The 25749-nt window shown below is 41.6% G+C and overlaps 1 protein-coding gene across 5 annotated transcripts in view; it reads left to right on the forward strand.

Annotated features, from left to right (window-relative positions):
- Nucleotides 1–25749, forward strand: part of GRIK4 (glutamate ionotropic receptor kainate type subunit 4) — a 689615-nt gene that overhangs the window by 85864 nt on the left and 578002 nt on the right. For all 5 annotated transcript variants that reach the window (XM_020984853.2, XM_078146898.1, XM_020984864.2 and 2 more), the window contains exon 2: nucleotides 594–824. The gene's annotated coding sequence lies outside the window, so the exon portion shown is untranslated. The remainder of the gene's footprint in view (nucleotides 1–593; nucleotides 825–25749) is intronic.

A 25749-nucleotide genomic window follows, 5' to 3' on the forward strand; every position in this document is an offset into this window, starting at 1 on the left:
CAGGCCCAAGCAGATGGATGTGAGATGGACTGTTTGTACCAGCCCCGACTGCCATCACTGCAATGAATTACAGTCTGTACATAGCAACCGTGTTTTGCTTTGGGCCAAATATCTTTTTTTTCCCCCTGCCTTTCTTTGGGAGCACATCTCTGAGATTACAGTGGAAGTCATTGGGAAAATGATTCAATTTCACACAGTTTGTTGCACCAATAGGACATCTCTTCCACTAATAAGTATACTTGTACTTCAACGCACATATTCCCTTTGTGAATGTCAGCCTGGGGTGCTCATGTTCTGCACTGGGGTGGACTTGGTGTCTGACTCTGTTCAGCCCGTGGTTTTTTATCAGTGAGGCAACTTTGTCTTAGTGTGTTCCAGCTTCTCTGTGCTGGATGAAACTTGGGACTTTGCTGTGTTGCTTGGCTATTTCTAGGTTAGAAGGAACATGTTTTCATGGGGTAAAGGCAGTGGACCCAGAAGGTCATAAACAGCAATATGCAGGAAGAGAGGATTAAAAAAAAAAAAAGGACTGGGATGCAGACTAAGATATATAAGATTACAGGTGGCTGTGTTGTTTGTTTTTGTTTTTAAAGGAGAACAATCTAGGAAGATGCATGGGCGCAGAATGGAACCAGTCGCCAACACTCCACGCTGAGTGCTGCACATGAGGGGCCTGGTGGTCTCTCTTCTCTCTTTGGCCGATCTGTGGATGAGCATTGAGGAGAGCCTGTGAATAGTAAGAGGCTCAGATCACACCTTAAACGTGGGAAAAGATGGCTGGCAGGAAAACCGAGCAGCTATAAGAGAGCTGGTGGCAGCAACAGGTAAAAACAAGGGAAAGCTCTGAACAAATGGGGGGCTGAGCATGCCAACCAGCTGTCACTCAGAAAGAGCTCATTACAACTTAGATATTCAGACCTCCTCAAGACAGACTGGGAACATTCCCAAGAGACCAGTGTACTGGGGGTGCTGGCCATTGTTGTACAATGTCTCTTGGAAGAGTGGCCAGTTATAGACCATTAGAGCTATAAGGGACCTTAAAGATTGCCTACCTCAATCCTGTCATTTTATAGATGGGGGAACTTAGGCGTAGAAAGAGGAAATAACTTGTTCAAAGTCACAAACAGCGTGATGTTCTCCTGGGGAATTCCTAAAGAAGGCTTATGGAGCCAGAGTTGGGAGGGCCCTCAGGAGCACTCTGGTCCCATCCCCTCAGTTACTGATGAGGAAATAAATCCCAAGTAAGTTAAGTGATTTGCCCCAAAGCATAGAAACAGTAAGCATTAGAGGTGCAATATCAAGGCACGTCATTTGATTCTAGAGCCAGGGGTCTTTCCACTGTCACACGCTGTCTCCTCCTCATCCTTTGGGGAAGGGAAAGCTGGCACAGGAGGCAGAGAGTTCCTCTTTGATTGTCTCTTCTGCTTAAGGAAGCCCAGGAAGGGACTAGCCCCATGATCAGTGGCCAGTGAGAGTAGGGGGAAATCAGTGGTTTTCTCAAGACTCTTCTCTGAGAAGCTGTCATTGTGGTGAGTCAAAAGAATCTGCTCAATTGTTAAGGAGACTTCTCTGTGGAGGGGTGGAGTGGGCATGGGTTGAGATTGATGAATGGATCGCACATTGACCAGACATGTCAGGAAGTGCTGTAGGGAGCAGCAGAAGACACGGTTTCTGCCATCAGCACCCCGGCTTGCTAAGGAGATCTCAGTCTCTACTTGCTGCTCTGACAACCGATGAGTAGGGAGAGGAAGTGGAAGACAGCTTTTGGGACCGTCTGTGGTATGAGGGAAAATCCCAGCGTGCAGGAGAAAGCACCAAAGTTTTCAGTTAGATAGGGCTGCTACAGGCTATCTTGTATATCCCCTACCTCTAGGAAGAGTTACACATAAGTAATCAAAATTAGCGAACATCCAGGGTCCCAAATATATTTTTACTGGAATTGGCTTCCTTGTGTGTGTGTGTGTGTGTGTGTGTGTGTGTGTGTCTTTCATCCTTCCTTCCTTCCTTCCTTCCTTCCTTCCTTCCTTCCTTCCTTCCTTCCTTCCTTCCTTCCTGTTTTTCTTTCTTTCTTTCTTTCTTTCTTTCTTTCTTTCTTTCTTTCTTTCTTTCTTTCTTTCTTTCTTTCTTTCTTTCTTTCTTTCTTTCTTTCTTTCTTTCTTTCTTTCTTTCTCTCTTTCTTCTCTCTCTCTCTCTTCTCTCTCTCTCTCTCTCTCTCTCTCTCTCTCTCTCTCTCTCTCTCTCTCTCTCTCTCTCCCTCCCTTCCTTCCTTCCTTCCAATGGCGAGTCTGAACTTGCTCACCTGTGCTTAATTGTCTAAGGAAATAGGAATGGAAAAGAGGATAGGAGAAATGTGAGTGACGTGGTCAGATGAGTTGGGGGTGTAGTATATGACCACATCCACACTTCCACCCATATCTACACATTCTGAAGCATTGATGAGGCAGATGATGGATAAAGAGGTAGGTTTTTGTCAGGTTGATGGGATTTAGGATTTAGTCAAGAAGGTGACTAAAAGCAGTTAATCTCTAGTTGGACTCGAGAAAACTCTCTACATCTTTTATATGAGTTCCTCTGACCACTTACAGGTGAAACACCTTTTATAAAAATGCTAACTTTAGTAATTAGCAGGGTGAATAGGTGTACTCAATACTCTATGATTTTTTTTAACTTACTAATTCAACTTATTTTTAAACTACATTTCTTTTGTGAAGCTTCCCAATGTCTACTACTTTCCAGTGGTTAGAGCAATGGGACCTGGATTTGGGAGGACTTGTGTTCCAATTTGACCTCGAGCAAGTTACTTATTTCACCTCTCAATTCCTTCATCTGTAAAATGGGCATAATAATAATAATTGCATCTGCCTCCTAGGATTATTGTGAAGCGCAAATGAGATAATTTTTTTGGGTTTCTTTTAGGCAATTGGGGTTAAGTGACTTGCCCAGGGTCATCCAGCTAGTAAGTGTCAAGTGTTTGGTCTGAGGCTGGATTTGAACTCAGGTCCTCCTGATTCCAGGGTGGGTGCTCTATCCACTGTGCCATGTAGCTGCCCCCTAAATGAGATAATTTTTGTAAAGTGTTTTGTAGATCTTAAGGCATGATATAAATGCTACCTATTATTATCTTTTGCCCCACCCCCCTCCACTCTTTTTGGCTTCTGCTGACAGTACCCTACTACTATTCATATGTTTATATATTGCTTTGAAACAGTTTCATGGCTTTTTAATGGGTGTGTGAGCCTTGCTTCTGTCAACTACATTCTAAGGTCTTCAAGGGCCTGGGTCTGTGATATACTTCTTCTCTATCCATGTGATGACTGTCCTTCTGCTTATATAGGAATGTTGTAATTTATCTCATTTTGCATGGTCAGAAGTTCCTTCATGGCTTCATGTCACATATAAAGGTGAATACTTAAAAAGTTTAATTTACAAAGACTCAGAAGTTGACTTGGAGGAAAGGAGGAAAAGACAATGGGGGAGCAGCAGGGGTGCTGGGAAAAGAACTCCAGAATGGCACTCAGGAGATTCATGGCCCTCCATCCTCCTAAATCACTTACATCAACTGCAATGGCAGCAAAGAACTAGAAGCAAAGTAGATTCCCATCAATTAGGGAAGGGCTAAACAGATGGTGGCCCCTCAATTTAATGGAGTATCATTGTAGTGTCAGAAACAATAAATATAACTCAGAGAAGCATTGGAAGACTTATATGAATGGATGCAGAGTGAAGAAAGTAGAACCAGAAAAACAACACACTTATGACTACAACAACCTAAGCGGAAAGGACAACAACAAAAATTGAAACGAAACGCTGCATAATTGTAATGACCAAGATGACCCTGGAAGAGAGTTGAGAGAATATACCTCCTTTCCTTCTTTGCAGAGGTGGGGGACTATGAAAGTGAACTATTCCATATGCCATCAGATTCAATTGATGCATCGGTTGGTTTTGCTAGAGACTGTTTTTTCCCTCTGATTTTCTTTTATTCTTTGATGAAAAGTTGGTTTACTGGGTAAGGGTAGGTTTTGGTTTGTATTTGAAGATAAAGGTGATGTAAAACAAAAATATATACATCAATAAAAAGGATGGGAACAAGCCAAAGTCAATAGCTGTGAAATTTTCTTAGTGCCCATTGCATGTAAAGTTCTGTGCTGGGTGCTGAAAAGACAAAAGTGAAAAACAACGTAATTTGTTTTAATTTACTAGTAGAGAATAATGTGTGTAAAAAAGTTACAAAGTTACAAGGTAAAGTGTGAGAAGGTCAAAGGGGAGATATAGCTAGCTCTTTAGGAGCATTTTAGGGAGACGGTGCTTTCAGCTGGGAAACCAGGGAATGTTTCATGGAGAAAATGACCCCTGAAGTAATTCTTGAAGGAAAAGAAGGCTTTTAACATGAAGAGAGGAGGAGTGTGTTCCAGGCACAGACAATGACCTGTGCAAATGTTTTGAGGTGGGAAGATAGCAGAAGAGGATCAAGGAATAGCTCATTGTCCAGTTTGACTAGAACAGCATTCATAAAGACGGATAAAGTGAAATCTGGCTGCTTTCAGAGATTTCTCGGCTATAGTAAACCATTGGAAGGATATGAGACAGCATTCGGGATGGGGGAGAGGACCACAAGCAGACTGTGATTTTAAGAGAAACAGACAAAGTGACCAGCAGCTTTCTATCAGAGGGATTCCGTGGAGGTTTCACCACCAGCCCCCCAGAGCATCTAGTCCTCTGCTAGGTATGCAGGCACTTATAGAAATGTCATTTAATAAATAGGTGGGGGAAAACACATTGAATTGATGAGATTGTTTATAGATCGAATAGGCTTTTGGACCCCAAGTGGCCCAGCTAGAGAGGGGCAGTCATCTCAGAACTGTCCTGGATAAGATGTCATGATGTTCTTGATGCTCACAGTCAAAGAGTTCTTTCCAATATCCAGCTGGTGTCTCTCTTGCTGAAATTTACTGCCTTATCTTGAATGTAGAGGAGCAATGAGGTCTCAGATGGTGCCTCTTAGGTATATGTATTTGTGTGTGCATGCCCATGTGCACGTGTTTGACACAGTTGACATTTATATAGTGGTTTGAGGTTCATGAAGCACTTTGTGTATAACATCTCATTAGAGCTTCATAATAATCTTGTGGGGGTAAGGTGTTATACAGCTTTTATAGATGAGGAACCTAAGCCTTGAGAGATTAAGTGACTTGTTCCTGGTCTCACCATTAATCAATGTCAGTGGAAGAATTAGAACCTGAGTCTCATATGATTCCAAGTCTAACATTCTTCCCATTCCACCATTCCCTGGTGGTGGAGATGGTGGCAGTAGTGGTGGTGGTGGTGGCGTGTGTGTGTGTGTGTGTGTGTGTGTGTGTGTGTGTGTGTGTGTGTTTTAGAGGATTCAGGAGGTTAGGGTAAAAGATAAAAGGTCATGCATTTAAAGCTAGAAGGGATCTTATAGGCCATTGACTGTGAACTTTCATTTTACATGTGAGGAAACTGAGGCAAAGAGAGGTCAAGAGCTGGACTCAAGGTCAGTCATGTAACTATAAAGTGTCTGAAATGTGATTTGAACCCAGGTTCCTGACTCCAAGTACAATGGCCAATCCTCCAAATTCTGCCTCTACCTCCATGTTGATTCTTGTTCTCTCTAGTTTACTTGCTCTATCCCCTCAAGAAGTCTGCACTTAGTTGAGTGGAATAAACCAAGGGGAGGTTAGTCAAGGGGCCCTGACTCCTGTTCTTGCCTCTTCAGCTGAAATGGCCTAGGACATGGGCTGAACTGCAGAAACGTTGGCACCTCAGCTCTCCCATCTGCCAGTTGGCCAAAGGAAGGCCACAGGCAGTGGGGGTGTAGTGAAGAGAGGCCCTGGTGGAGCAGTGAGAAGAAGCAGCTACCTGGACTTCCCTACCACAGCCTAAGCAAGAGTTGTGGGATTCAAAAGCTATTCACAGAGAAAGTATAGAGGAGGAACTTCCTCCAGGTAGACAGTTAACACCCTGTTAGCCACCCACCTGACTGGTCCCTACTCTAATAGGCCAATGGTCTGGAACAGGGGTGGGGAACCTGCAGCCTTGAGGCCACGTGTGGCCCTCTAGGTCCTTGGGTGTGGCCTTTTGATTGAGTTCAAGTTTTATGGAACAAATTCTTCTATTAAGGGAATTTGTTCTGTGAAGTTTGGATTCAATTAAAGGGCCACACTTGAGGACCTAGAGGGCTACATGTGGCCTCAAGGATGCAGGTTCCCCACCCCTGGCTCTGGACAGTAGCCTAGGTCATGCATTTCTGGGAGAAAGTGTAGATGATGCCATGTAATTCATCCCCACTATAGCATCAGACTTTCCTTTTGCAAGTGGATGGGGGGCTTGGAGAGGAGGAAGAGTTGTTAGCTATGGGGGAATCAAATGTCTTTGGCACCATTGGAGCCTTAATTCAGAGGACTAGCATGCAGCACCTCTGTTATTTACTAGGCCTGGAGACCTTACTTAGCACAGAGGGCTCATTATTAGGACGGGGTAAACCAGAGGACATGCTGAAGCATTGAGGGCCAAGGAAAGTAGAAAAACCTTCCATGGCCCTGACACAGCAGCGGAAGTCTGGCTTTTGTTTGTTTCTAAAGTCTGATTTGCATTTCTACTGCTAGGAAAACTTTCTGCTCCATGCCCAGAGATTTCTTTCCTTTTCTCTCTAAAAACAGATGCATATGTTTTTTCACCCTTCCCTGGGGCCACTCACTGCAGGGCCTGAGGGAAGTCGGTGCCAGGTTCTAAACAGCTGGTGTGGCCTTGCTCTTTTACCTGCACCTGCTTTTTACCACCCTCCCGTTTCTGCATAATTCATAGTTAGCGCTTTTCAGGTGATGGAGAAAAGCAGCAGACTTGGACAGCAGTAAGGTGCTGGGGCAGAGAACCAGCTGAGCAATTATAGAAATTGAGAATAGATACAGAGCCCAAGTTTGTTTAGCCTTCTCATAGACTCACAGAACCTCAGAACTGGAAGGGAGGGACCTCAGAGGTCAGCTAACCCAACCCATACTTGGTGTCTCTCTGGTTATGAACTTGTACAGTTAATTTTTTGAATCCAAATATAAGACTGACATTTATGTCCATGGAATATCATCTTATGAGATTAAATACATTGTTTTGACTAGTCAAGATATTTTTGGATTTTAATATTGTGATTCGGTCATCTAATGTATTAAATATTCCTTCCATTTTGGGGTCATCTGTAGATTTTAGAAGTGAATTATATATGTGCATATATTTATATCTTTATATGCACATATTACATATGTATATGTATTGCACATATATGTATATGTACATATATGTGAGTATATGCATACATCCCTATACATATAAGCATACATACCCACATATATGTAATAATTAGTATGTGTATATTATACACACTGATTAATTAGTTGATTGGTTATATATATATATATAACAGAAGAAGACCAAGGATTAAGCTTTGTGGTGCTCCATTAGAAATCTCATTCCATGTTGACATTAACCTATTAATTATTATCTTTTTTGGGGTGGGTGTCTTGATTTGCCAAAAAATTCTGAATTTATTTAACATCTGCAGCCAAAATCTCTTCGTCTTGGAGGATAATGTGTGAGACTTTGTCAGATAATTTGCTAAAATCTAGGTAAACTGTATCTATAGTGTTCCCCTGATCTACCAGTCTTGCAACACTGTGAAAAAAGAAAATGAGATTAGTCTGGCACGCCGTGCTCTTGATAAAGCCAATTCTGGCTTTTAGTGATCTCTGAATGAGGCCCAGAAAGGTAAATCAATTTGCTTGAGGTCACACAGCTTATTAGTGGCAGAGCTGGGCTTTGATACCAGAATCTTCTCCTTCCTAGTCATGAGTTGTTTCCATTCCACCATGCTTTCTCATGGATAGTGTGGTTAGGAATAGCAGCTCAGAATTCTGAGCAGATGAGAGAGTCCACATAACAGCATAGCTAGGGGGTGTCCATGAATCCCAAGACAACAACTGTCTATTTTATGCTGTGGTTATAGATGCCTTTCTGTTGTGGGAAGATCATAGGATCACAGATTTAGGGTTGGATCTGAGCTAGCAGGTGAGTGTTGTTCCCCAGAGTGAAGCAGGACACTGCAGTCACTTGTGATTGCCACCATCAGCTAAGCCCTGAGGATCTACCAGAGACCTTTAACACATAACCCTCTAGGGTACCCAAGGAAGCAGTGATAGTGGCTTATTTCTCTCTGGAAGCTTGTCCCTGCTTAGCTGCACTGCATTCAACCTCGTTCCTCAGGCTCTCTTATCCATCTTTCACCTAACTTTTTTGTCTCTAGCCGGCCTTTGTCTAGCATCTGGACCCTCTTTAGAACTTAGAATCAGAAAATCTCAGAGTTAAAAGTAATCTAGTCCAACTACTTGCTTAATGCATGAGTCAATTTTATAGTATCCCAGAGCTTCTAGATGAACACTTCCAGGGGATAATGAATTCACTATCTTAGGAGACAGTCTATTCCATTGCTTGATATGATATTAGCAAGTCCTTCCTTTAATTGAGGCAAAAATCTGTTCTGCTCTCTCTGGAGGCACGCAGAACATGGCTAATCCGTCTTCTACAAGAAAGCCCTTTCAAACATCTGTTATTTCCTGGAAATACGGAGTCATTTTTTTTTCTCATAAAGGTTCTAGAGGTATCTTATTCTTACCTCATTACCCATGGATTCTTCATTTTATTTGTTTTTTTTTTTGAGTCTGGGTCTCCCTATATCTCCCAGGCTAAAAGTGCAGTAGTAACTCATGAGTCTGATTCCCATCTAAGCTGGTCCTCCCCTCCCACACCTCCCACCCTTATATTGGTACCAGTTGAGTGTATATACCTGATTGGCTTTAGTGCTGTTGCAGTTCAGAACTCCCCAGATCAAGAGATCCCCAAATGTCCCCTTTAGTAGGGATTAAAAGCCTGAGACCAATGAGCTCTTAACATGACATAGCCCACTATATTAGCTTAAATATAATAACATTAATAATAATAACAGCAGCTGGTATTTATCTAAGGTTTCTAAAGTGCTTTATATTTTATCTGATTTGATATAAATCCAATCCAATCCAATAAGCAGTTACTAACCACCTGTCATGTGAAAGGCACTGTGCTAGACACCAGGCATACAAAGACAAAGTAATATCAGAACTATTCCTGCCCTAAAGGAACATGTACTCTAATAGAAGGTTACATATCAGCAGCAAAGTAAAGTTGTGGTAAGTCACACTTTTCTTCTCAAATCATGAGTGTAACCTACAGTATTTGTTTCCTGTTTGTCTGTCTGTCTGTCTATCTATCTATCTAACATCTATTATTTCTTCCTCTCTCTCTCTCTCTCTCTCTCTCTCTCTCTCTCTCTCTCTCTCTCTCTCTCTCTCTCTCTTCTCTTTCTCTGTCTCTCTCTCTCTCTGTCTCTGTCTCTCTTTCCCCCTGTCTCTCTCATTTTCCCTTTAAAGAGATCTCATTCTAGGGGCCTTGCTTAACAGAAGCTAGCAGCTCAACTACACCCAGGAAACATCATGGATGGCCAACTTCACCCACACATCACAGGCTGCCCTGAAAACCCAAACACACAAGGACTAGGAAGGATAAACCAATTCTATTAGACTCCTTTAAGATTCACTGTCAGGTTTCCTTTTGGTCCACCTAATTTGTCTTAGTCCTGGGGCACCTGCTTATTTTCATGATTATACTGGATAGCAGATGCCTTGGGAATTGACTTTGTAGTTATCTTCAGGCTTTGCTAAAGGGGGGAGAAACAGCATTCTTTCCCTAACTCCCCACCCCCCCACCTTACATGAAAGAAACCTTTTTTCCCTGCATTCCATAGGCTCATAATTACAGTAATTCACCACCTTTCCACTCATTCACTAATTGTGAATGGCAGTCACGTCCCTTCCCTTGTGTCAGTTTAACTCAACCCACTGTGCTGGTCCTCTGATTTTTCCTCATTAGTCGCCCTCCCCTCTGTCTGGCTTGCTGTCCTTCTTAGCTCCCTGCCCCCACCTTCCTAGTGGACCTCCCCTTTCTGGAAATGAGGGGTCCTGAGATGATGCTTTGTCCTTTCTGCCTTTTGCCAGAAGGCTGGTACTGACCTCTGCCTCCTGCTGGGAAGTTGCTCTGACTGGGGCTTAAATTACTCTGAATTTTTGGGCAACTCTGTTATTCTTAGAGCCAGCCTGATGATCACTTTCAGTAATTTCTTCCTTCTAAGAGAGTAGCCCCTTCATCCAGCATCTGACTTTAATTTCTCCTCCCTCTGCCTGTGTTTTGTAAGTAGCATGGAATTCAAAAGATCTCTTTCTCTCTCTTTGTTCGTAAGATCATCAAGGAAGAAGATCCCGTTTGCTGTTGAATGATCCTTACTGTCAGAAAGTTCTCCACTTGTGGCTAATGCGAGAGTTATAATTAGGAATTCTGGCCCTAGGACGAATGTGGGGATGGAAAGGGGAATTAATGGATCAGTGAGATAGGAGGAATGTCCCTCTAAATCTTAGTACCCTGGGACAGAGTTCTGGTTCCTAGTTATATCTGTATCTGATATACACTGATCCTGCTGTAGTTTCAGTCCATATTCTCTTCTTCTGTCCATACCTCCTGCTCTCTGGTTCTCATCTTCGGACCAACAGAACTGACCAGTCTGTCAAGTGCCTGCCTGCTCTGTGTCTCCAACTGTTCTCATCATGGCTTGTTTATAATTTCTCAGTCCCTTTGCTGTCCCAATGATGGAAGCTCTCAGCCAGTCATTTTGAATTCATTTTGCAAGTAAAATTTCATTAGATGACCTATCAAGCGCTACACTAAATCAAGATGTCTTATTACTCCACTCCATTACTTCTTGCATCTAGTACCCATTCATTATGAAATTCCTCCTTTCCCCTCCCACCAGAGTGCTCCTTCCCCACCTCCCCTAGCAAACATTCAGTAAGCTTGGGCCACAAATAAAAGGGCCAGAGGAGAGTGTGTCAAGGTCTTCGGTCAGAAAGGACCTTTCCCTGAACCAGTTTTATCATCAGGGAGGCCTGTTAGTCCCAAAATCAAAATCAGAGGGAGTACTTATTAAGTAAATGCCCATTGATCTGTGGTACTCTACAGAGTGAGTGAAAGAGATGGGGCCTTTGCCCTTCCAGGTGCTCACAATCTAAGACAAACACACTCATGGGAAAGGCTTTGTAAAGAACCTGAATACAGTTGAATAAGAAGCACTGGAGCCAGTACATAGACCACTCCCATTTCCCATGATTTTTCAGATATCATTGACAGTGGTTTGTGGAAGGAACCCTCAGAAGCCATTGAGTCCAACCCCCTCATTGTACAGATGAGGAGAAAGAGACCAAGAGAAGTTAGCAACTTATCCGAAATCACATAGGAAGCATACAGTCAGTTTTTGAACACGTCGTCTTGATCTTACACCCAGTTCTCCATTCATTGTACCACTCTACCTGCTCCCAAGGATATAGTTCATCTGAGCCAGGTTATTTGAATTGTATCCTAATATAGCTTTAAAAAACCCCCCAGACCTTTTTTGTTGCTCTTAGCTTCCTTCTTCAGCTTCAGCTCATTCTAAGTTTTAGAGTCCCTGACATTTTTTAGAGGACTGTGGACTTCTTTTTAAAATCTGAGTTGGTTGGTGAGTTCCATGTGAACCTACATCATTCTCTTCAGACAAATACCATTTCCTTCCTCCTCACTGGAATTGAGTATATTCAGAATTTCATTCTTTAGCATCTCCCATCCCTCCTAAACTGACTTCCTCTGTACCATTTTAATCTGTGGGATCCTACCTATTTCCTCTGAACCCTTCAAAATCTGTTGTTTTTTTCTCCCAAAATCTAGAGTGCATATCAGACTAGGCCAGGCTTTTCTCTCCTTCTCAAGAATGTATAGTTACTTTCTCCCAGGGTTCCTATTACTTGTACCTCAGCAACCAATTCCTTTCTGTTAGTGAAAATCAGATCCAGAAGAGAATTTCCCTTGTTGGTACCTCTTCCCTTGAAGAATAAAATTATTGGTAAGTCAAGTCAAGAAGTTGTTAAATGAACAGGAACAGGGGAGAGAGAGGCATACACAGGGACATAGACAGAGATACACAGAGATAGAAAGATATATAGGGAGACAGAGAGACAGAGACAGAGATAAAAAGACAGACAAAGATAGACAAAGACAGAGGAAGATGGAAATACATATAGAGGCAGAGATGGAAAGAGATGGGGAGGAGAGAAGGTGGGGAGGGAAGGGGAGAAAGGGGGAGGAAGATGAAGATGTCTGGTTACTTGAAGTCTCCCATCACCCACATATTAAACCCCTGGGATCTGATCCCCAAATTCCTCATCGATTTCTTTATGTCCGGGTGGTATGTGATATACTCCAATGATAAAATTGCTTCTGTTTTCCCCCTTCATTGATCTCCATCCTACTTCTCCCCTCTAGTTCCTAAGTTTCCTTACATGAATATACCTTCTCAATATACAATCCCACATTTCTTCCCTCATTTACCATGCCATTCCTTTTGACTGTTACACACATCCAGAGCCTTGTTCTGGTCATGTGTTTCATCCTACCTATTCTCAGTGATATCTATGGGGTCAAATTTGCCTTTTAATTTACGGCTGTTAGTTCATCTGTTTGTGGATATAAACTTTGAGTATTTGTGCCTATCTATTTGAGGCCAAAGATTTTTACTATTGGCTCCTTTCTCAGACTTTTCCCCCCTCATGTTTGGGTATCTCATTAATATTCTTCCTTCTGTGAAGCTATTCTTTATGGCATCTAACTCTGCCCCATCCCCATCCTTTTTATTTTAAAGCTTTTTGATTAGACTTGAAAATCACCTAACAGATACGTTCTTACCAGTATTCCATCTCTGGAAAGGAATTTGTTATGTTTTTGGGTCATGGGCCAGAAGAAATCCCATTCCATGGCACTACTTTCTTACCCTGTTAGTCAGTCAGTAAGCGTTCATTAAATGCTTGTTATGTGCCAAGCACTGTACTAACCCCTAGGGATAAGAAGAAAGGCAAGAACAGTCCCTGCCTCCAAGAAGCTAACATTCTAATGAGTGAGACAATCTATAAAAAATTTCACATGCAAGATATATCTATCTATCTATATCTATATCTATATCTATATCTATATCTATATCTATATCTATATCTATATCTATATCTATATCTATATCTATATCTATATCTATATCTATATCTATATCTAGATATAGATATATATAGTGTAAATGTAGTGTAACCTCAGGGAAGGAATGAGGAGTTGGAACTGGGGGGTGGGGGAAGGTCTCCTGCAGAAGGTGGGATTTAAGTGGAGTCTTGAAGGAGGCCAGAGATACCAGGCAGTGGAGATGAGTGAGAAAAACATTTCAGGCATGGGAGATAGCCAGTGAAAAAGTACTTTCTGGAGATGGAGTGCAAAGAACAACAAGGATGCCAAGGTTTTGGGATCATAGAAGACAGGGTGAGAAGTAGAATGCAAGAAGACTGGGAAGGGACCAAAATATGAAGAGTCTTAAATGCTAAAAAGACAAGTTTGCATTTGATATTCATGGTAACATGGGAACCACTAGAATTCACTGCTAGCTATCATCTGGTATCTTTTCTTCCCCTTTTGGCTAAACTCCTTGAGGAATTGGTCTACAAGCAGTGCCTTCTCTTCCTCTCTTCTCACTTGACTCTGAACCAGAGACTGCAGGTTCACCACCCCCTACCTAAACCCTGAGTGTTCTGACTTCTGACCTCACCATTCAATCAAAACTTTTCTCTCCAACATCAACAATAATCTCTTAATTGCCAAGTCTAATGACCTTTTCTTAATTTTCATCCTTCTCTTTCATCCTTCTCTTCCCTCTCTTTAATCCCACTAGAATTTACTGAGTAGGGTGATGACAAGGTCAGACTTGCTTTTTAAGAAAACCACTTTGACAGCTGGATGGAGGATGTATTGGAATGAAGAGAGAATTGAGGCAAGCTGACCAAGCAAGCTATTTCATTTGTCCACCTGTGAGGTATTGAAGACCTGTAACAGAGTGGTAGCTGTGTGAGTGGAGAGAAGGGGATATACCTGGGAGATGTCGTGAAGGTGGAAATCAGAAAACTTGGCAACAGATTGCATAGTGAGCGAAAGAGAGAAGTAGACAATGATACTAAGGTTGTTGCAAGTTCAAGTGATTGGGAGGATGAAATGCCCTTGACATTAGTGGAGAAGTTCAGAAGAGGGGAGGATTTGGGGGCAAAGATAATGAATTCTATTTTATACATGTTGTTTATGGGGCATCCCATTTAAAATGTCCAAAAGGCATTTGGTGATAGGAGACTGAAATTCAGGAGGGAGGTTGGGGCTGAATAATATCAATCTGAGAATCATCTTTATAGTGATTCCTGAAACCCATGGAAGCTGATGAGATCATCAGGTGAGGTGATGTAGAGATAGAAGAGAAGAGAATCTATAATTTGTGTGTGTGTGTGTGTGTGTGTGTGTGTGTGTGTATGAGAGAGAGAGAGAGAGAGAGAGAGAGAGAGAGAGAGAGAGAGAGAGAGAGAGAGAGAGAGAGAGAGAGAGCGCGAGCTGGATGAAAATTGAGCAAAGGAGACTAAAAAGGAGTAGTCAGACCATTAGGAAGACAACAGGAGGGAGCAATGTTATAATAACCTAATAACCTATAGGAGAGAGTTTCCAGGAGAAGAAGGTAATTGATGATGTTCAAGGTTGAAGAGAGGGAAGAGAAGGATGAGGACTGAGAAAGGGTCATTAGATCTGGCTGTTATGAGATCATTGGTGACTTTGCAGAGAAAAATTTCAATGAATGCTGAGGTCAGAAGTGAGAGTACCAGAGTTTAGAGAGAAATGAGAAGAGAGGAAGAGAAGGCACTGCTTGTAGACCAGTTCCTCAAGGAGTTTAGCCAAAAGGGGAAGAAAAGATGCCAGATGATAGGTAGAAGAGGTGATAGGATCAAAGGAGAGATTTTTAGGGAATTCATTTTTCTCTTCAGTATCTCTTGCATCTGATGAACAACTGTGAGGAATGTACGAGCTGTGCCCTTATGAACTACAGTTTATTGTCCAAGATTTTACAATACAGTCAATCTTCAACATTCTCATTTAACTTTCACGACTTTGGGCATTCTTGTGATTTTGTTAGTAACTTCAATTTCACTTTTGAGTTGGCAACCACAGATATTAGTGGCTATGAGCAGTAGAGAAAAAAATGAAATGCTGTGCATGCAAGTTTGTGGAGTGCCTGGTATCCTACTAGGCAGTCTGAAGGTTAAATGTCAACTTGCCTCTGCTATGCTCATATACTCTAAGACCCTTTAGGATCTCAAATGGCACACAAAGCAGATGTTGCTGATAGATTATTTTAAGCTGGTGCATTTTTCACAATCTCTGCCATCTACTAGCAGTGAAGGACTGAGGGTCAGAGGTGATGGCAGTGACTAAAATCTGAGCAATTTCTCCTTTGGTTTTCAGAGGGTGGCCAAGATAGAAAGGTTTGTAGCAATATAGTATTCTATACAGCACCCTCACACCACCATTTGTCACAGTGGAAGGTAAGATTCAGGTTAAAAAATATTTTAGTTCTGAGAATTTTATTTGCTGTATAGTATTTATGGTACTGTAGATTTCATGTGTTACGAAAAGTAAATATTGTTTGAAATCAATGTTTTTTTTAACTGAGATGTTAACACAAAAGGTCACAGAATTCTAGGCAATTACTAAAGCAAAAATGTTTTGCATGTTACCAATTTTATTTTGTGTGCTGCATTTTATGGGTTATTTTGTGGTTACTGTGTTAGGAAAAGTGTATATTATCAGAATTAATGTTTTGTTATAAAGAATTATATGCAGAAAAGTGCATTTTCAGCAATCTTCAGTGAAAGATTACAGTTTTTGGTGATCATGGGAACCTAACCCCCTATTTCCCATAGGTTCAGTGTATCAGCATTTACATTTTTAAACTTTTGTGCAGTTTTCTAGGAACACTACTACACAAAAGTTGAGGATTGACTGTGCTTGTTAAGTTCCTTCTGGCAGTACCGTTTGTATTCATGTGAATCATCTGAAGTTAGTGGGTTTCCATTTTGACAAGACTCAGGTGATTCCATGTTATGTTTGGGCAGCTAGGTGATACAGTGGCTGGAGTGCCAAGCCTGGAATCAGAAAGAATCATCTTCTTGAGTTCAAGTTATGTGATTCTGGGCAAGTTACTTCACCCTGTTTGCTTCAGTTTCCTCATCTGTAAAATGGGGTGGAGAAGGAAATGGCAAACCACTCCGGTCCCTTTGCCAGGAAAACCTCAAATGGGGTCATGGAGAGTTGGACACAACTGAACAATAACAACAGTAACATTATGATTTGGTTATGTGTCTAGGATAACCATGAACTTCTCTATTGTTTACTGGTTGACATATAGTTCCCTCCCATATTACTGAGCAAGTAATCATCACCAACTGCTACTTTTCTCTTGTTAGATGATGACTCACCTGGTAGCTTTGGTGGCTTTACTCTGTCATTCTTTGGAGGACAAACAGCTTTTTCCTTCTCAAAGCAGCCTGCTCCCTCCTCTTCAGGAAGAGCTTCAAATCCTTACCTGTACAGTTGTCCTTTGGTTCCCTATTCTCCTCTGTGTATCAATCTTCTACTTTCCAACATCCTGACAGGGTCAAATTTCTCCTTTGTTGCAGATCCCATCCCATCCCCTTCTCCCATTGGAGCCTCACTTAAAAAAAAAAACAACCCAAAACACTTCATTCTCCTTAACAATCTGGAGGTGCGTGAGGGGAGATATTCTTAAAATCTTTTCACCTTCTCCTGCAGAAGGAAGATCAGTCTACACATGGAACACAATAAAAGTCACTTAGCTGTGGCAGAAGTATAAACGTCAAACACTGTAGAAATGCTGCTGTATAATTTCTTCTACATCCCAAATGGTCAAGATTTAAAAAAAAAACTGTTTGTGAATATTTACACCTCAACCCATAGCATCTGGTTTAAACTTTTAAACCTAATTATCACCTATTAATAACTTGATAATCCCATATAACTTTCTTCCTTTAGTCCTTCTAACAACAACATAGCCATACCTAATTGTTTCAGGCTTGCACCAACTTCCTACCTTTTTCACCAATTTGTTCCATCTACCTATCTACTCTGTCAATTTATTTTACTCTTTAATTGTTTGATCTGCCTTTTCTTTTTTACCTTTCCTTGTCCTGCCAATTACCTTCTTCTCTTCCTTCTTGAATTCTCCTTCTTCAGATTCTATTTCCTAATCCTTCTTAATCTTATAAAATTTATATCCTGCCTAATTGTCCTTGATCCCACTGTGTTTTCAGCCTCTATATAGAATCTGGATCAGTATCTAGGGCTGGAGATTGTCCTGCTTTAACATTTCCTCAATTTCTCCTAAATAAAGCTAAATTTCTCTACCTCAACTTCAACCTATGGCCTACTTCACTGTCTAAATCCCACCAAGTCACCTCCAAGATTATCATCTTCTTCTTCTTCTTCTTCTTCTTCTTCTTCTTCTTCTTCTTCTTCTTCTTCTTCTTCTTCTTCTTCTTCTTCTTCTTCTTCTTCTTCTTCTCCTCCTCCTCCTCCTCCTCCTCCTCCTCCTCCTCCTCCTCCTCCTCCTCCTCCTTCTTTTTCTCCTTCTTCTAACTAGGCTCAAGTCCTTCTCTCTTCTCCTGCTTCTTCTCCCATCGCTCATAGGAAACTGGAAGCAGGATGCCTGACATTTATGTAATGCTTTAACATTTGTGAAGCATCTTAGTTATATGGTAGTTTCACAATAACAACCCTGTGAGGTAGGTACTACAACTCTTTTCATCCCCTTTTGTCAGATGAGGAAATTGAGGGAGAGGAAGAGGGAGAGAGAGAAAGAGGGAGAATTAAGTGACTTGCCTATTCTACCATAGGGGGTATCACAGACAGAATTTGAGCCCCTAATACAGGTGCATCCTTCTTTCTATAATACCATTATATTTCTTTTCTTGTTATTTATATATTCTATCTTGTATCATAGTTGTGTCTTACGTATGTGCCTTACCTTCCTTATTGAATAGTAAGCTTGATGAACACTAGGACCATTTCCTGTTATCATTTGTCTCCTCATAGCACCTGACCCTGTGCCTTACACATAGTAGACTCCCAAGAATACTTATTGTGCCAATACTTATTGACTGAATCAGTGAGCAAACAGGAATTCATCATACTCTTCATCTTTCTGTGTGTGTACTCAATAGAACTTAACCTTGTTTTGATGACTCACTGGAGCTTGGACAATAAATTACCGTGGGGATTAGATATTCTTCTTGGCCCCTGAAGGGGAATACAGGACCCACAGGTGAAAGTTATAGGAGGAAGATTGCATCTTAATGTAATGAAGAGCATGCTGATCTTTAGGACTGTTTACAATCACAATCAGCAAGCCTGGAGGTTCCTCTCTTATCTTCTCCTCTCTCTATCTCTGTCTCCAGATATAGCTCTGTTTTTATCTCTCTGGAGAGTTCAAGCAGAGTCTGGACAATAACTTTTGGATGGAATAAAGAGGAGCTTCACATAGGATTGGACTCTAAGAGTCAACTAACTCGAAGACAAGAGGCCTTTCCCGACCTCTACGGGGCTAGTGCTTCCCAGACCCCCAATTATCTTGTATTTATTTTGATTTTGCACACATTTGCACGTGTGCATGTTCTTACCCCTGAGGGACAGTGAGTGCCTTGAGGACATGGACTGTTTCATTCATCATCTCTGTAGCCTCAGCATAGGCAGAGCCTCGAACATAAGGGACCCTTAATAAATGCTTGTTGATTGACTGACTGATTGTTAACTGACTTGCTAGGCCTGTTTGCCCTTACACTAAATGACCCCATACTGCTACACTTTTTTGACTTCTGACTGCTTCTTATTGTATCCTCCCGTGATGTCAGGCTGACAATTCTCACTTCCTGTGGCTTGTGGTAGGTGACCCTCACTCAGGCAGCTCTGCCCTCTCTCACTTCTAATTTCTTGCTTCCAACATGTCTTGGGCCGAGAAATTAGCCAATTAAGCCTTTTTGTTCCAAATTGTGCTTTGAAAAAGGCCTGAGGGGGTTGTCTTTTGAGTCAAGGGTAATAGTCCATGTAGCTTTTATTCACTGCCTTTTTTAATCTTTTTGGATTACCAGCAGTGTTCTGAGTAGTTGCAGCTGCTTTTCTTTGGTTAAGTGAAAATGTGTTGATGATTACTAGCCGCATGACCCTGAGCTTAACCCTGTTTGCCTTAGTTTCCTCATCTGTCAAATAAGCCAGAGAAGGAAATGGCAAACGAGTATCTTTGCCAAGAAAATCCCCAAATAGGGTCATGAAGAGTGGACACAACTGAAATGACTGAACAACAATTAAAATGAAGAGGTTTATGGGAAGATGCAGGCTATCACAACATAGGAAACATGAAGAACCTCAAATAAAGGATGTCATCAGGGAAGTCTATGATTCAAAAATGTGGGCTGGCTATGCAGCAAAATGGAGGGATAATTGGTGAACAACTTGGATAACCCACTGATATCCTTTTTATGTCAGGAAAAAGTTTGGAAACCCTCCTAGCACTTGGGTGGACCCCCCTGTGGTGAACATATGGGAGGACTATGGAAAAGAACTTCCCAGGATGCTTTGCTGTCTGCATCCCTGGAGGGAATGTCTGTAGCAATGAGATCACAGACCCAGTCAGGTTTGAGTGTGTTTTGTTTTCTAGCCAGACTGCAGCCCCTGGAGGACAAGGGACATGTTTTACAATTAAATTCTTATCTTTCCACATTTCTTGCTGATCTCTCTCTACCTCAACTCTCAAGTCTCTCTCCTACCACCTGACAAAGTGTCATGACCATAGTGTGCTCTCAATCACTTTTTGAATAAATGAATTTACTGATTGATGGAATATGGAAGCATAAAACTGTGGAGCAACTGTATCTAGGGGAGGGTAAGAGTATTAATGATAATAGCAATAATAGCTAACATTTATATAGCAAATACTAAGAACCAGGCACTATGGTAAATACTGGAGAAATATTATCTCATTTGAGCCTTGTAATAGCCCTGGGAGGAAGGTGCATCTTTTCAGTGATACGGAGCCATAATAATGCTAATAACAACAATAATAATAATAATGACTGACATTTTAATTGAGCTTTAAAGTTTTAGGATCTCTTTATACGCCTTAACTCATTTTATCCTTAAACTAACCTTGTGTAGTATTATAGTCATTATTACCCCATATAGCAGATGAGGAAACTGAGACTTAGAAAGGTAACTTATTAGTGTCAGAGGCCGGATTTGAACCCAGGTTATAATAACAATAGCTAGCATAGTGCTCTAAGATTTGTAAAGTGCTTTATGTGTTATCTCATATGATAAATAAACCTGTTAGGTAGGTGATATTATTATTCCCTTTTTAGAGATGAAGAAACTGAGGCTATGGGGTGGGAGTTAAGTGACTTGCCTAGAGTAAGTATATGAGGCAAAATTCGAATCTAATGTGCTTTGCACTTGTTTACACTGCCTATCTCACTACTGGGGTGGAGACATCAAGGGGAATTGAGACATTTAGTGTAAACAATTGAACTTTCCAATGTTTTAAGGGGTAGGTGATGGTGCTAATTGTTAGACCATAGTAGGTAGAATGTACATACGTCTTTATAATACAGTGTATACCCCAGGTTGGGAGAGGGAGAATAAGTAGCCTTGTAGTTATTACTGCAAATTGTGAGAGAGATTATGAAAGCAGCTGAAAGTTTCTACTTAGAGATTGGGGGCAGAGCCAGGAGTCTGAAGACCAAGAAGAGAGAGTAGGTTTTCAGATTAAATAATTATAATAACTGACTTTTATATATTACTGTACAACTTGTGAAGTACCTTACGTACGTTTTATTGTTCAAGTCCACTTTACAGATGAGGAAACTGAGGCTCAGAGATGTTATATGACCCTGCGCATGGTCACACAGATATTAAGCACATAGATTACCATAGTGAAGTAGGATTCTAACTCAGGACTTAACAGATTCCAGGTTCAGTACTTTTCCTACTACTTTGTGTTTCATCTGCTAAGGCAGGTTGGATGAGTTTCTGGGCTCCTAAAATCAACATGGGCGCCATTAGGATCTGGAAGCAGGTTTGTTTAGTCATCTGAGTTGGTATTGGGCATTGTGCCTAATTTGAAAGGTTAGAGTGTAAGTTAGAATCCCTAGACTCTGTTTGTCATCATTTCTATATACTTTGAAAATTGTGCATGTTGACTTTTCCATATAGAACTCGTAAGTTCACTTTTAACATTAATTTTCTGATTTTTGACTTGGATCTGGTAAAAGGAAAGAGAAAGGTAGGGGAAGCAGAGAGGAGAGTTCGTTGACAATAAGAGAAATAGAGACAGAGGAGAGAGAAAGAGAGAGAGAGAGAGAGAGAGAGAGAGAGAGAGAGAGAGAGAGAGAGAGAGAGAGAGAGAGAGAGAGTGAGTCCAAGAGCTGGCTGGATGCTAGAAGGTTATATTTGAGATGCTTGAGCCAACCTGGAGGGCTTGGGGTCTCAGAAAACAGAAGGAGGAATTTGGTTAGCCTCCCCATCTCAGGCTCAGAGCTGGTGGCCTGCTCAGTCATCTACAATGCCTGGATTTTGCTAGGGGCTCTGTCTCTGGCCAGACCTGTGTCTCTCCCTTGCCTTGTCTTCCCTTCCACCATGGCCCCTGTGAAGGTCTTTATTTAGCCTCAGATGGATATTAATGCAGAAACGTTAGAGCTGGAGATTTCCACAGCCTCTGAATAATAGACATTTGGAAAATTAAATATTTCTGTCAAGTGCACCATAAATCTTAGCTGTTTAGGAAGGTGAGAAATTAAAATTGCAAAACAGCCAGTGAGGGAGCAAGCCAGCAGCTGGGTTGGATGGATCTCTTGGATGAGGAGGGAGATGCCTGGGCTGGGGTGGAGGGAAGGGGAATTGAGAAGTGAAGGTGAGGGGTGGGGTGGAGAGAGAAGCTCTCAGTTCAAGTCTGGGAACCCTGGGATGCAGAGCTCAAACTGTGATGGTGGGATGGGGAGAGGGTTGGAGGATGAAAGTCTACAGACTTTCACTCTACAGATGAAGTGTAGACCATTTTGATGAAGGCTTCCTCCATCCCCAGATTCCCATTATGGCTGTTTGACTCCATCTTTGCTTTTGTCCCTTGCCTTTTTTTCACCATTTTCAGCCTCCTCCTCCTACCCCTCACCCCAACCCCTCCCATGCCTCTGCCTAAGCTGTGGAGGGAGAGAGGCTGACAATGGTACTCTTGTTAGTTTCACTTGGCTGCCTCAAAGCCCTTTTCCATGACTCTGCTGAATACCTTGAAGTTGTTTTCTGTGCCTGGGGAGCGGAAGAGTCCTCCTGAGGGCACTGAGCAGGGCTGGAAGGAGAAGAGGAGACAGTGGGTGACCCCAGTGGCTGAGAGCTGCCACAGAAAGGTCCCTAGAGATTGCAGAGGGAAAGGTGGCTTGTATCCCCCATGAGTTCATGCTTCTTTCTGACCATTTTTAAAAATACATATTTTTATTGAAAGCTTTAGTTTTCACATCTATATTTCTCAATCTCTCCCCCATTACCCCATCCCTTATAATGAAGAATGAGAACAGAAGGGGAAAAGTTTAGCACAGTTAAGCAGCATATTGAACAAACCTAACGTTATGTTCAGTATATAATACATTATAAACATTATAATATATTCAATATGTTCAATCCTAGTCCCTTACCTCTGCAAAGAAGTGGGGGTGGGGGTGAGGGGAGAAGCGTCTTCCTATTTCTTCTTTGGGGCCAGGTTGGTGTTTATCATTTCACAGGCTTCAGTTTTGATAGTTTTGTGGCTGTTGTTTATTTTTACATACGTTGCTATAGTTAGTTGGTATGTTGTTTTCCTGATTACTTACTTCATTTTGCCTCAGTTCATATAAATCTTCCAATTCTCTGTGTTCATCATATTTGTTCTTTCCTATAGCACAGTGATATTCTATTCCATTCCATTTATTGACTGCATTCCCAAACTGATGTCTCTGCCCTTTTTCTTTTGGGAACAGTCTCCCACAAAGACAAAGAATAGGACTTTGGATGGGGGACTTTTAAAATAATACAGTCATCTTTCAGATGTGTCTGTCTCTTTGTGACCCCGTCTTGGGGTTTTCTTGGCAAAGATACTGAATGGTTTGCCACTCATTTTACAAATGAGGAAACTGAGGCAAATAAGGTTAAGCGACTTAGCCAGGGTCACAGAACTAGAAAGTGTTTGAGGCCAGGTTTGAACTCAGGGAGATGAGTCTTCCTGACTCCAGGCCTGGCAGTCTATCCACTGTGCCATCTAGCTGCCCTTTAAAATCGCTGTTGTTGTTGAGTCATTTTTCAGTCAGATCCTACTCTTCATATTGAATGGTTTGCCATTTCCTCCTCCAGTTCATTTTACAGACCAGGAAACTGAGGCAAACAGGATTAGTGACTTGCCCAGGGTCACGCAGCTAGCAAGTGTCTGAGGTCACATTTGAACTCAGGTCTTCCTAATTTAAGATCCAGAGGTTTCGCTACTTTACCACCTACCTGGCCAATACATAAGCATTAATTAAGCTCAGCCTTGATAGAGGGCTCCCTTGGTAGAGGGAGTTTCCCCATTAGGACTGCTCTAGATGTATGAAGCTATAGGTTTAGAACTGCTTCACTCTACCCCCACCGTTCTCCTCAAAAACAACTTTACATGCAAGGTGTTGTATTAGGCAGACACACACTCATTTCTGGGAATTTCTCTCTCCCTCTCTCTATCTCTATCTATGGGGAGAGTTAACGAGTAAATAAAAAGATGTTTCTGGATTCCTTTTTTCCTCCATCTCTTTGCAATAAAACTGGAAGCAACTAGTTGTTCTCCAACCCCTTCCCCAAACCTGTTGCCTCAGTTGGCTTCTTGGGCATCCCATGGCAGTTGTTCACAACTGCTCTGTCCCCTCTCTGGAGTCCAAGAGGCTTTGGGAATTGATTGAACTGGATGGATCATTACAGTGTGTCCTGTGTGGAGGGACCTGACTGAATTTGGGGGCATGGGTTCTTTACCCAATTTATGGGGATGCAATGGAGACATTAGGACATCCTGCTGTTCCTATGATGATGGAGATGTTAGCTCCTTGTGTAATTTGAAAACCCATACATATCTGTTTTGACTGCCAATCACCTTCATCAAGAATCATGATGAGCAGGGGCAATCATTGTAGGGGTGGGAAGAGGGGAGGAGGGGACCCTTAAGGAGGCATTGTGGTTGAGTGGAAATAGTGCTGGACCTTGAATAAGATCTGGATCTCCTTTATTAGGCAGAAAGCAGGGTATGGTAGAAAAAGCCCTGGATTTGGAATTAGATCAGCCGGGCTCAAATCCCACCTTTGATGCTTACTACTTGTATGACCTTAGACAAATCACTTAATCTCTTTGTACCTCATTTTCCTAATTTATAAAATAAAGGGGTTGAAGTAGATGCCTCTGCTATCCCTTCCAGCTCTAAGTCTGTGATCTTATTATCCTACCAGGTCTGACCACTGTACTTTTCTGAGCCTCAGTTTCTTCATCTATAAAATGGGGATGATATAATACCTCAAAGGACTATTGTAGGGATAGAATGAAATAATGTTTGTAAAATGCTATAAAAAGGCCATCCATTATTATGGATCAGAATAACACTTCAAATACAATGTCCTTCAAGTGAAAAACCTTAGAAAGGACTTTCTTTATTAATTGTAAAAGAAATAACATCTTCCATGAGATCTGGTCCTTTTCCAAGCCGTTTTGGTTTTGCTGCTACCTCACTGGGGGACAATCCTTTCATGCCTCTTTAATCTCCCTCAGTTTCCTTATTTGTAAAATAAGACATTATGAATTAAATAAGGAAGGTTCCTGAGTGTATGAGTCATTGATTGAGATGCTTAGCCAGAGAACATGCCTATTGGTTTCAGTTTCTCTTGGATACTAAAGTATTCATAAATGGTCACTAGATAGGAAAGGCAGATGCCTGGGGAGGCCTTGGCACCAGGAAATCAGGGGCTCTCATTCAAAATGGAGCCAGGTTGATGTCAAGAACACATGAGGGGACTGGGTGACTCCCGATGGTTGGACAGAATGGTTCCTGAAGGTATGTTGTGTTCAGGCAGAAGATGGTTTCATTGATTCTAGATCCCGTTTTAATGACTGGGTATCTATCTCCTGTGGTTGCACTAACCCCTTCCCAGCAGTTGCTTGACTGTAAAGTAAAGGGTTGGCTTCTAAAAAGTTTGGAGGAGTAGCTGAATTCAGTCTGTTTGGAGGTAGAGAGGGTGGGGCAGAGTTGGGAAGAACATTACCTGGTAAGTGGATCAAAGAAAGGAGTAAATTTTAAATAATTGAGTGAAAGCTTAAAAATACAAGTACATGCAAGGAAGTTCATTTTATTCTTGTCTTCAGTCTTTGTCCTGTGTTTCATTTTCTAAGCCTAAACTTAAATATTAATTTTCAAAAAGTTTCCATAGCACCAAAGTAAAAAATGTAATATAATAATAGCTAGAATAAAGTTTGCAAAGTGCTTTACAAATATCACCTTATTTGATCCTTGCAGCAGCCCTGGGAGGTTGGTGCTATTATTAGCTCCGTTTTATAGATGAGCAAATTGAGGCTGAGAGAGGTTAAGTGACTTGCTCAGGGTCACATGCTACTTTTGGACAGCTT

The sequence above is a fragment of the Phascolarctos cinereus genome, unplaced genomic scaffold (assembly GCF_003287225.1).
Source record: "Phascolarctos cinereus isolate Bilbo 61053 unplaced genomic scaffold, phaCin_HiC Scaffold_726;HRSCAF=1367, whole genome shotgun sequence".
Lineage (NCBI taxonomy): Eukaryota > Metazoa > Chordata > Mammalia > Diprotodontia > Phascolarctidae > Phascolarctos > Phascolarctos cinereus.